The sequence below is a fragment of the Mus pahari genome, chromosome 1 (genome assembly GCF_900095145.1).
Source record: "Mus pahari chromosome 1, PAHARI_EIJ_v1.1, whole genome shotgun sequence".
Lineage (NCBI taxonomy): Eukaryota > Metazoa > Chordata > Mammalia > Rodentia > Muridae > Mus > Mus pahari.
Window position 1 is genome coordinate 71,007,560 of NC_034590.1, and position 10,776 is coordinate 71,018,335.

The following is a 10,776-nucleotide window of genomic DNA, read 5'->3' on the forward strand; positions in this document are numbered from 1 at the left end:
CAAGCATGGTCTACGGAGCAAGCTCCAGGCTAACCACAGCTTCATAGTGAGACCATGTCACAAAACAAAAAGGGAGGTTACTGGATAAGGTTCTGGAATCCTTTTGTTTGTTTGAGGTTTTGCTTTGTTTTGTTTTTCGAGACAGGGTTTCTCTGTGTAGCCCTGTCTGTCCTGGAACTCAGTCTGTAGACCAGGCTGGCCTCGAACTCAGAAATCTGCCTGCCTCTGCCTCCCAAGTGCTGGGACTAAAGGTGTGCACCACCACTGCCCAGCATAGGTTCTGGAATCTTAACAGTGCAGCCGTGGGGCTCAGGAATAGGACCAGAGCAGGACACAAAGCGTTTGTGAATGAAAATTCCTGGGAACAGGTTGTGTCTGAACAGGAAGATCAACTGGTTCAATGTAAATGATGCGGAGAGTGTTGCAAGTCCAGAACCTAATGACAGTTTGTTGTGAGTTAGGGTTAGCCCCTTAAAAGCCATTCCTTGTTCATCTCTGCATTGGACCTAACACCCTATTACCTGCAGATAAAGCCAGACCTAAGATCCTGACAAACAGCTATTAACCTGACAAAACCCTGTTCTCCACCATTGGGTACGAATGGTACCAGATGGCATCTGAAGCCTAGAGCTGAGACTTCACAGACTGACTGTAACCTACCTCTCTGGTGTTTCTTGATTCATGGCTTTCTTTGCCCTGTTACCATAAAAGCTTCATGCAACTACTTGCCTGCTGCAACATGGACTTCAAGGTGATCTAAATCTGTGTTCCCAGGATATGGTCTCTCAGGTTCGGCTCTAGAATGAACTATCTCTTATCCCCCTGCGGTGGGAGATTTGACGCCCTTAGGGAACCCTGCTAACCTGTTTTCTGTATCCTTTGTCACTGCTTCCGTCCAACTTTCTCTATTGTCCCATTCCACATAGTTGGATTATGTGGATACTGGGTTGGAGACGATAGGTGTACAGGTAAATGACTGCTGGACTGCAGGAGATATCACTGGGACAGAAGGCAGTGGATAAAAACCAAGTTTGGAGAGGAAAATGCTAAGTTAAGTTTTCGAGGGATCAAGTTTGAGACAGTCATGGAAGGTGACCGTGGAGAAAGCTCAAAGACAGTTGGATCTGCCGCGTGGGTGTGACAAGTGGTGCTTTAAGTCTGTGGGGCCTAGGAGAGAGAGGGGAAGGCTGTTATATACGAGTCACGGGCTGAGGAGGTATAGGCCAAGGAGACTGATAAGCAGGTCATTTGCCCAGTAGCCTGTCAAGATAGGACTATTTTATGGGTGGAAACCATAAAGGTAGAATGGGGCAGAGAGATGGCTCAGCAGATAAGAGCACTTTTTGCTCTTGTTGAGAACCTAGGTTCAGTTCCTAGCACGTATATGGTGGGTCCCAACCATCCTTAATTCCAGTTCAGGGGATCCAACACCTTCATCTGAATTCCTTGGGCACTGCCTGAATGTGCACAGGCATGCACACAAACAAAACACACAAAGAAAAATAAGTAGCTCTTTTAAAAACGCCTCTGAGGGGCTAAGTGATTTGAGTGAGACCATAAAGTTGGCAGGGGGCTGGTTTCTGAATGGAGTAGGGCTGGTGTCCGGAAGGAGAGGGGCCTCCAACAGCCGGAGGGCCGAGCCAGGGAGGGCGTGGAAGAGAATACAAGAGTTTAGCAGAGTGGACACCATGTCAGGCCACTGCTGCAGATTCCCAACTCCTTCCTGCCAGGACAGAGCCCACCTCCGGTTTCCCGCTGGGGACCTTCCTCCAGGAAGGAAGCTGAGCAAGAGGAAGACATCTCGAACCCCGGCTTCCCCCTGGAGAAAACCCCCTCTTGTTTGTTCAGAAGCCTTTCCTCATGCGTAAACAAATTATTCAAGGTCCGGTGGGCCAAGGCAGAGGGTACAGACGTGACTGGCTGCAGTTAATGGTCTAGGATCTTGTTCCTTTAGTGAGGATGGCCAGGAAACTCGAGAGAACCTGCTCTGGAAGCATGATCAGGTGTATCTTGCTCTATTCAAAACGGCTCTTTTTTTTTTTTTTTTAAGATTTCTTTATTTATTATATGTGAGGACACTGTAGCTGTCTTCAGACACTCCAGAAGAGAGGCATCAGATCTCATTACAGATGGTTGTGAGCCACCGTGTGGTTGCTGGGATCTGAATTCAGGACCTTCCAAGTGCTGGAAGTGGTACTCTTTAATACAGTTCCTCATGTTGTGGTGATCCCCAACCATAAAATATTTTTGTTGTTATTTCATAACTATAATTTTGCTACTTGTATGAATCACAGTCAATGCTCTTAACAGCGGAGTCATCTCTCCAGCCCCCTTATTTTTTTGAGAAAATCTCTATGTAGGCCAGGCTAGTTATAAACTCTGTGCAATTCTCCTGTCCTAGCCCCTCAAGGATTGGGACTGTGAATGTATACAACCATACTTGGCATATAATTATATTTTTGAGTGATTTAATTTTGTTTTAGTAAAACTTATATTAGTTTTTGGTTTGTATGAGTTTACAATGCAGCTGTTGATAACCTTGAACTCCTGACCCTCTGCCTTTGCCTCCCAAGTGCTTGGATTATGGGAGTCCACCTCCAGACATGGCCTTCATCAGCTTTTTAATAATGCACATACACATAATAAAAATGTAAGGGTATAGCATGTTGAATGTTGTCCTTTTCCAGTCCCTCACCCTTTAGACTCATCCCTCTCCCCTGGAAGCTCACAGGGAATGTTTCCTGTTTGTTTTACATGTCTTAGAGAGATTTGTGCATGTGTAAATGTATGTGTATGTGTGTGGAAATGGATGCATATATGTGCTATGGGCACTCTCTCTCATGTAGTAGCTAGCACGCCATATGCTAGGCTTCTGCTTTACCTGTTGCTTCAGATCAGTACTTAAAGAACATTTCATTCTTTTAAAGGACCATTTAGTATTCCATTGAATGATTCACTGTGCCAGTATTTGTTTAGCTAGCTCCTAGTGGAGACATTAAAGTCATTAGTCATCTTTTGCTTTACAAAAATCCTTTGTTGAAAAACAAAGCTGTGGGGCTGGTGAGATGGCTCAGTGGTTAAGAGCACTGACTGCTCTTCCAAAGGTCCTGAGTTCAAATCCCAGCAACCACATGATGGCTCACAACCACCCGTAACGAGATGTGACTCCCCTCTTCTGGAGTGTCTGAAAACAGCTAAGTGTACTTACATATAATAAATAAATAAATTAAAAAAAAAAAGAAAAACAAAGCTGTGGGGCCAGGGTATCACACTCGGTTGGTAGGGTGCTTGCCTGGCGTTCATGCAGCTCTGAGTTCGATACTCACCACTGCAGAAAACCAAGTGGTTGGGCGTGCTTATAATCCTGGCCTTCAAGAGGCAGAGGCAGGAGGATCAGACGTTCAAGATCCTCCGGTACACACCAAGTTCAAGGCTATTCTGGGCTATGTGAGACCCTGTCTTAAAAGAACAACGAAGAGATACTAGACCAATGGCTCTCAACCTTCCTAGTGCTGGGACTCTTCAATACAGTTCCTCATGTTGTGGTGATCCCCAACCATAAAATATTTTTGTTGTTATTTCATAACTATAATTTTGCTACTTTGTATGAATCATAAGGTAAATGTCTAATATACAGGATATCTGATGTGCCACCTCCCATGAAAGGGTCACCTGACCTCCAAGGGGGTCAAAACCCACAAGCTGAGCGTCACTGCACTAGACTAAAGCCATATTGTCTAGTATTTCAAATTCCCCTATCTATGAACTTTTCTATATGAGAGCCTGATTCTGGTGGCTGTTTGCTTGTTTGATATTTGAGCAGTCTTACTATGTAGCTCTGCCTGCCTGAATGCTGGGGTTAAAGGTGTGAGCCACTATGCCTCTGCCTTCTGGTTTTGTTATATCCTTATTGCCTAGCACATTGGAGGAAATGGTGACTTAACAGCTTCTGTGATGAACCTTCACATCTGTCCTTTTGCTGATGCACAGCCACCTTCAGTCTGCGAAGTGGGCTTCCCAGCCTTGCTCACACACCTCCAGACACAGAGCACTTCCTCTGTTAGCACTGGGATTGAGTCTAGGGCTTCACACGTGGTAAGTAAGCACTCTACCACGAAGCTCTACCCAGCCCTGCTTCCACCTTTCATTTTGCACTGTTGGTTTTAAGACAGTGTCTCATGTAGCTCAGGCCTTGAGTTGATCCCCTTGCCTCCACATCCTGGGTGCTGGAATACAGACCAACACATTGATGTCTGGCCTCCCACACTCTCCTTTTTTGTTTGTCTGTTTGGTTGGTTGGTTGGTTGGTTTTTTTTGTTTGTTTTTGGGGGGGTGGTTGGAGGCTTCTCAAGCTTCTTTTGCTGGCTTTCAACTCATTTTGTAGCTCAAGCTGGCTTTGAACATGGATTTTTCTGTCTCCAGTATTCTGAGTGAAGAGGATTAAGGCCCAACTTCTTTTTTTTTTTTTTTTAAAAGATTTTATTTATTTATTGTATGTAAGTACACTGTAGCTGTCTTCAGACACTCCAGAAGAGGGAGTCAGATCTCATTAAGGATGGTTGTGAGCCACCATGTGGTTGCTGGGATTTGAACTTTGCACCTTTGAAAGAGCAGTCGGGTGCTCTTACCTGCTGAGCCATCTCACCAGTCCCCAAGGCCCAACTTCTTATTGCACAGTCTGATTGTTAGAAAACTTGTCTTGGAGCTAGAGAGATGGCTCCTCAGTTCAGAGCAATTACTACTCTTTCAAAGGACCCAGGTTTGGTTCCCAGCACCCAAATAATGGTTCCTAATCACCCATAACTCTAGTTCCAGGGCTTCTGATGGCCTTTTCTGGGTCTAGGGGCTCCTTAGTATACACGGTGCGCATGTACTCAAGCAGGCTCACACACATATACATACATTTTTATTACTGTTGTTGTTTTGAGACAGAGTCACATTACGTAGCCTTGGATGGGTTGGAGCTTGCTCTATAGACCAGGCTGGACTCCTATCCACAAAACTGGCCTGCCTCTGTCTCCTAAAAGCTGGCATTAAAGTTGTAACCCACCATGTCCAGGCAAAACATACATTAAAAAATAATAATAAATCTTTTTTAAAGGATATTTATTCTTCATCATAAACTGAAATCTGTTTCCAACGTTGTCACAACTGTGCCCTTCTGCAATGTCTTCTCAGAGGCCTTCCCTGGGCATACCCTCATGCCTTCTGGTGGCCCTAAGCACACTGAGTCATAGATCCTTATTTGTGTGTCCAACACCATCCAGACCATGAGCTCTGCTGCTGGGATGGTAGGCCTGTACCCATGGCTTCCTCTTCCCCAGCCCAGGCCTTGCACAGAGAAGATGCCCAGAGATAGTCTGGAATATCAGCAAGTGCATTCTCAGAAGTGTTCACTTCAGGAAACCACTTCTGGTTCTGTTCTCATGTAAGGCGGATTTTAAACCCCTTATCACGCTTTCACTGGCCAACATGGGCTTAATTTGTATTGCCTGCGATTGAAGATGCTGTGTCTTGCACCGTCTGGTATAAAGACTCTCAGCCTCTCCTGTATTCTGAGGATACAGAGATGGGTCGGTTCCAGCCCTTTGCAGAGTCGGTTTTGTAGCAGAGACACTTCTAAAAAACAAAATTTAAACAAAATGAGCAGTCAGTTGTTTAGTGGACAGAACGTTATGTGAGCAGAAACCGCCAGAATATAGATAAAACGATAAAGCTAAAGAGGAAGAAGGGGTGAGAAAGGCTTCAAGGTGAAGCCGAATGGACTTGGATTCTGTGTCACAAGCTGGAAACGAACACTCTGCTCACATTAGCTCCGATCCAGGGGAAAATTCTAAGTCCTGTGTGTTGTAATCTCTGCATCAAGAGGCAGGGGCAGGAGCATTGCTACAGTTCTCTTCCAGACCAGCCAGGGTTAAATAATGAGATTATGGTCAAGCATGGCAGAACTCACCTTTAATATCAACCCTCAATAGCAGAGGAAGGTGGATCTCTGAGTTCAAGGCCAATCGGATCGACTTATTGAGTTGGGACCCTGCCTCAAAAGAGATAGAAGAGGGAAAGGAAGGAACAGGAAAGAAAAGGAAGGAGAGGGAAGGGAAGAAAGGAACGGAAATTAGTGAGCCTCTGTCTTAAATAACAAAGTGAAGTCAGAGCTAGGTGTCAGGCATAACTCTCAGGGCCTCGGATAATGGCGTCAGGACTAGATCTTCCTTCTACGGCTAGCACTGCTAACCTTGGATGGGTCTCCTCTCTGTCCTGCTAAGGGGACACGTTATATAACCTTATGCTAAGCACACACTCCATATTACTGCCCCCTCCTTTTCCAGTGCATCTCCTCATGTACGGCCCACTTGTGATCAGGTTTTTGTCTGAGAGTCTTTTTTAGGGGAACCTAAATTCCCTTCTGACACATTGGTCTGGTGGGAAAACTTGAGTCAGGACCAGACCTCTTGGTTTCAGTTGCCTCGTGTGGGTTTTTACAAAGACTGAAAAATTCTAAGGCACTGCCCCTCCTTCCAGAAGCTGAAGATCTGATAGGAAAAACCATAAGAGTTCCTCAATAATTATGCTGACTAACATAATGATTGTTTCAACTTGACACAAACTAGTGTCAGCTGAGAGAAGGGAGCCTCAACTGAGAAAATGTCTCCATGAGATCAGTCTGTAGGCAAGCCCATCCCTATTCTTAATTAGTGATTAGTGAGGGATGGCCCTGCCCATTGTGGTTGGTACCATGCCTAGGCTGGTGGTCCTGGGATCTATAAGAAAGCAGGCTGAGCAAGCCTTGAGGAGCAAGCCAGTAAGCAGCCCCCACCCATGGTCTCTGCATCAGCTCCTGCCTCCAGCTTACTGCTCTTTTTGAGTTCTTGTCCTGACTTCTTTCAGTGATGAACACAAGCTGAATAAATTCTTTCTTTTTCAAGTTTCTCTGGTCATGGTGTTTCATCACAGCAATGATAACCCTAAGACAATAGACTTTGGGGTGCTTTATCATCCACACCTTCATTTGCTTCTTAGAACCTTATGAGATTCGCAGGACTGAGATTCCTGTTTGGCAAGTAATGATCCCGAAGCTTAAAGTAAATTAACCCAGGGCCCAGAGCCAAAGATGTCTTCAGCTGGACACCCCCTCCACTGTGCCTAAGTCTCTACTGTCTATGTGGCTTCTAGACTAGGAAAAACTAGGAGATCTGCACGTCTGTGTTCAGATGGTGCTCCAGTAAAGACAACCACATTTGTTGCTAGTCTTCTAAATACCTTGATGACTCTTGAAGTGGGTGATTTGAAGCACCTAATAAAACAAATGATGCACTTACAATCCTGGGGCTCCAACATCACTGCCCTCAGATTGGAGGACACCCCTTTCTCCTACTCCCATTCCTCCCCCTCCCACCCTACCTGCCCCACCACCTGCTAGGGCACAGTTCTCATCGGTTCAGAGGCTTGAGAAGCCAGGGCAGGAATTTTAATTGGGCTGATATTACAAGGAAGGGAAAGTAAATGGGAAAACAGATTCCTGAGCAATCGCGTACACAGAATGTTAAATGCCCAATGGTTGAATTATTGACCCTGTTTTGGGGAAGGGGAAATTGGGTCGCAGAAGGTTCTGCCTGTAGTTGGGAATCATGGATTGAAAATATTCAGAGGAAAGAGGGTGGGGGGGTTATCGTGGCTTGTTTTTAATATTTCTTTCTTCCTTTTCTTTTTTTCTTTTTTCTTTTTTGGAAGCAAGATCTCACACACTCCTGCCAGTCTGCCCTCAAATTTGCTATAGGCCAGGATGACATTGGGCTACTGGTCCTCCTGCACTAGCTTTCTAGTGCTGGGATTATAGGTAAGTAGTGCTGTGTCCAGTTCATGTGCTGCTGAGGGTTGAACCCAAAGACTGGGCACACTATGTAAGCACTCTACCAACTGGGCTACATCTCAAGTTTGTCCCAGCAATACACCAATTTTTTTTGGTCATTTTTTCCCCAAATAATACAGTACAAAGACTCCTTACATAATATCTATATTATATTATGTATTGTAACTTATCTATAGATTGTTTAAAGTGTGTAGGGGGATGTATACCGACTATATAAAAATGCTACACTATTTTCATACAAAAGACTTGAGAATTCTTGGTTTGCGGTGTTCAGAGTTCCGGGAGCCAGTCCTCCACAGACACAGGGTTGACTGTAGTCAGAGGCAGGTCCAAGGGTTAATTCAAGTCAAGATTGATGAGGAATGGGTATCAATAACTTGATGCAGTCACCAAATCTCCCCCGATTCATTATTTCCCCTGGCAGAGCACAGGCCTCTCAGCTGTTGATAGACCCCGTCCATGCTCCCCTCCCAGCCTTCCCTCCCATGTACTAGCCATGCTGGGAAAACTGGGAAAAATACATATCTGGAGTCTGCTCTCAGAGCTTACAGTCTGATGGGGAAGGCACCCAAACGAGCACAGATAAACTGAAAGCTAGATTGAGATCCGTGAAGAAAAGAGACCTGGGTGGATAATGGTGTCTTTACTGAGAGACAGAGACTTGGGGAGCGGGGGGGGGGGAGCTAGGGTTCCAGTCTCAGCACATCACTTGGAGATGAGTGGGATGTTAGAGCTGGGGACCTGATGCTTTGGAGGATTTAGCCTAAAGGTTGAAAAGCTCCCTGCTGTCCTGCCAGGTGTTCTTAGGTTCCATCTTAGAGAGCTTTCTTTGAGAACACAATGCCAAGTGATTTCCATGCCCATAACTGTAGTTCAATATCAATCAATCATTCACTTATTCATTCAACAAATTCATCTTACAGTCTATGCTGTGCTAGAATTGGTTCTGGGAATGGCTTGGCACACTCAAAGACTTCTGTACTAGGCTTGGAGTTGACAGCTAGAGTAGACAAATAAATCATACCCAGAATGGAAAGTGCTGTGTTAAAAGGGAAGTACCTTACAATTAACCAAAATGGGCCTCAGACACAGTCATATGTAGTACCAGTAAGGGAGAAGGCTCTGTTCAGAAACGGCCAAGGGAGTAAGCAACCATGGTGGGACTGGTAGGTGTGTGTGTTAAAGTGTCCTGGGACTTAAAACACTTGGGCTCATTGCCACCCTTAGGCCTCATGGGAAAGGGAAAGAGGAATGGGGAATCAGTGGGGAGGTGGAGCCTCAGTTGAGGATATAGTTGGAACACTAGCAACAGTCTAGAAAATCAAAGCAAGAGAGCCAGTGAGACAGCTCAGCAGGTAAGGTCCCTCACACCAGATCAAAGTTCACACCAGACCACCCAAGTTCAAAGCCAGAAACGCACGTGACAGAAAGTGCTATTGACAAGCAAAACTGGAGGGGTTTAGGGAGTAAGAGAAGGAACAGAGTGGTTAAGAGAGGACTCCACAGAAGAGGGCATTGAAGCCAAGACTTGAAGGTGAGTCTTATCTATACATACATTTGTCTATATCTCTAGGCTGAGTCTCTTCCCCAAGCCTAAGTCAGCACATCCCAGCCTCCATCTCCACTCCTCTCCTTCACACTTCCCACCTTAGCTCCTCAGGGACAGACACTCTGCCCTCTTTCTTCTCAAAGGAGCAATGCCTTTACTGCACACATCCCCACTGCCTGGTGCACACATCATTCTGTCCAGCCTCATCGGAAGCCTGCAAAGCCCAGCTGGGGGACATGAAGCCACCCAGAGCCCAGCTGGGGGACATGAAGCCACTCAGACCATTTTCCAAGGGCTCCTTGGTCAGCTGCCCTCTCTAAAGGAAAGATTAGGCTAATAGTTCATGTTCCCAGTGGGTGCAGAAACTGAAGGGCAGAAGGAGGTAGTCTGAGATGTGAAGATAGATGTCCTGACAACCAGAGGCAGTCTGAGATGTGAAGATAGATGTCCTGACAACCGGGGTCACTTCCTGCTTTTGAGACAATGAGCTTCCACCATGTAGTTGGTGAAGCTGGACAGCCTCGTGGCAACATGAACTACAGAGGATTCACCAGGCGGGGAACTGACTAGAGAGCTGTAAGTCCTTCTCACTTAGGTTCTATGCCGAATGACTCTAGAACTCTAAGGTGGTATGAATCCGAGTCTCTGATTCTAAAGAGTTATTGGACCAGGTCCTCTGAGCACTTCTGACAGGGACAGTTGTTGCTCCCCTAGGTCAAGAATGCAAAGTTCTTCCCAAACGAGGGAAAGATGACTGAACCAAAGCAAGTCTCTCTCTCTCAATCTCTCTCTCTCTCTCTCTCCCTCCTTTCTCTTGATAAGGTTTCTCTGTATAGCCCTGCCTGTCCTGGAACTCCCTCTGTTGACCAGGCTGGCCTTGAACTCAGAGATCTGCCTGTCTCTGCCTCCTGAGTGGGTCACTACCACCTGGCAAGGCTAGTTTTATTTATTTATTTATTTTTTTGGATTTAATTGTTTTATTTTATGTCTATGATTATTTTGCCCAGCTGTATGGCCTGTTACCCTACATGTGTGCCTGCTATCAGTGGAGGTCAGGAGAGTGCATTAGATCCCCTAAAACTGGAGTCACAGGTGGTTGTGAGATCCTGGAAACCTAACAGGGTCCCCTGCAAATGTAGCAGGTGCTCTTAGCTGCAGAGCCATCACTCCACCTCTGTGGGGGTTTGTCATTGTTCTTGTTTTTTTATGTGCCTGGGAGTTTTGCCAGGGGGTGACAAGGCAAGTCTTTAATCCCAGTGCTGAGCAGGCAGAGCTCTGGGAGTTTGAGGCCAGCTGGGTCTACAGAGTGAGTTTCAGAACAGCCAGGACTATACAGAGAAACCCTGTCTCAAAAAAA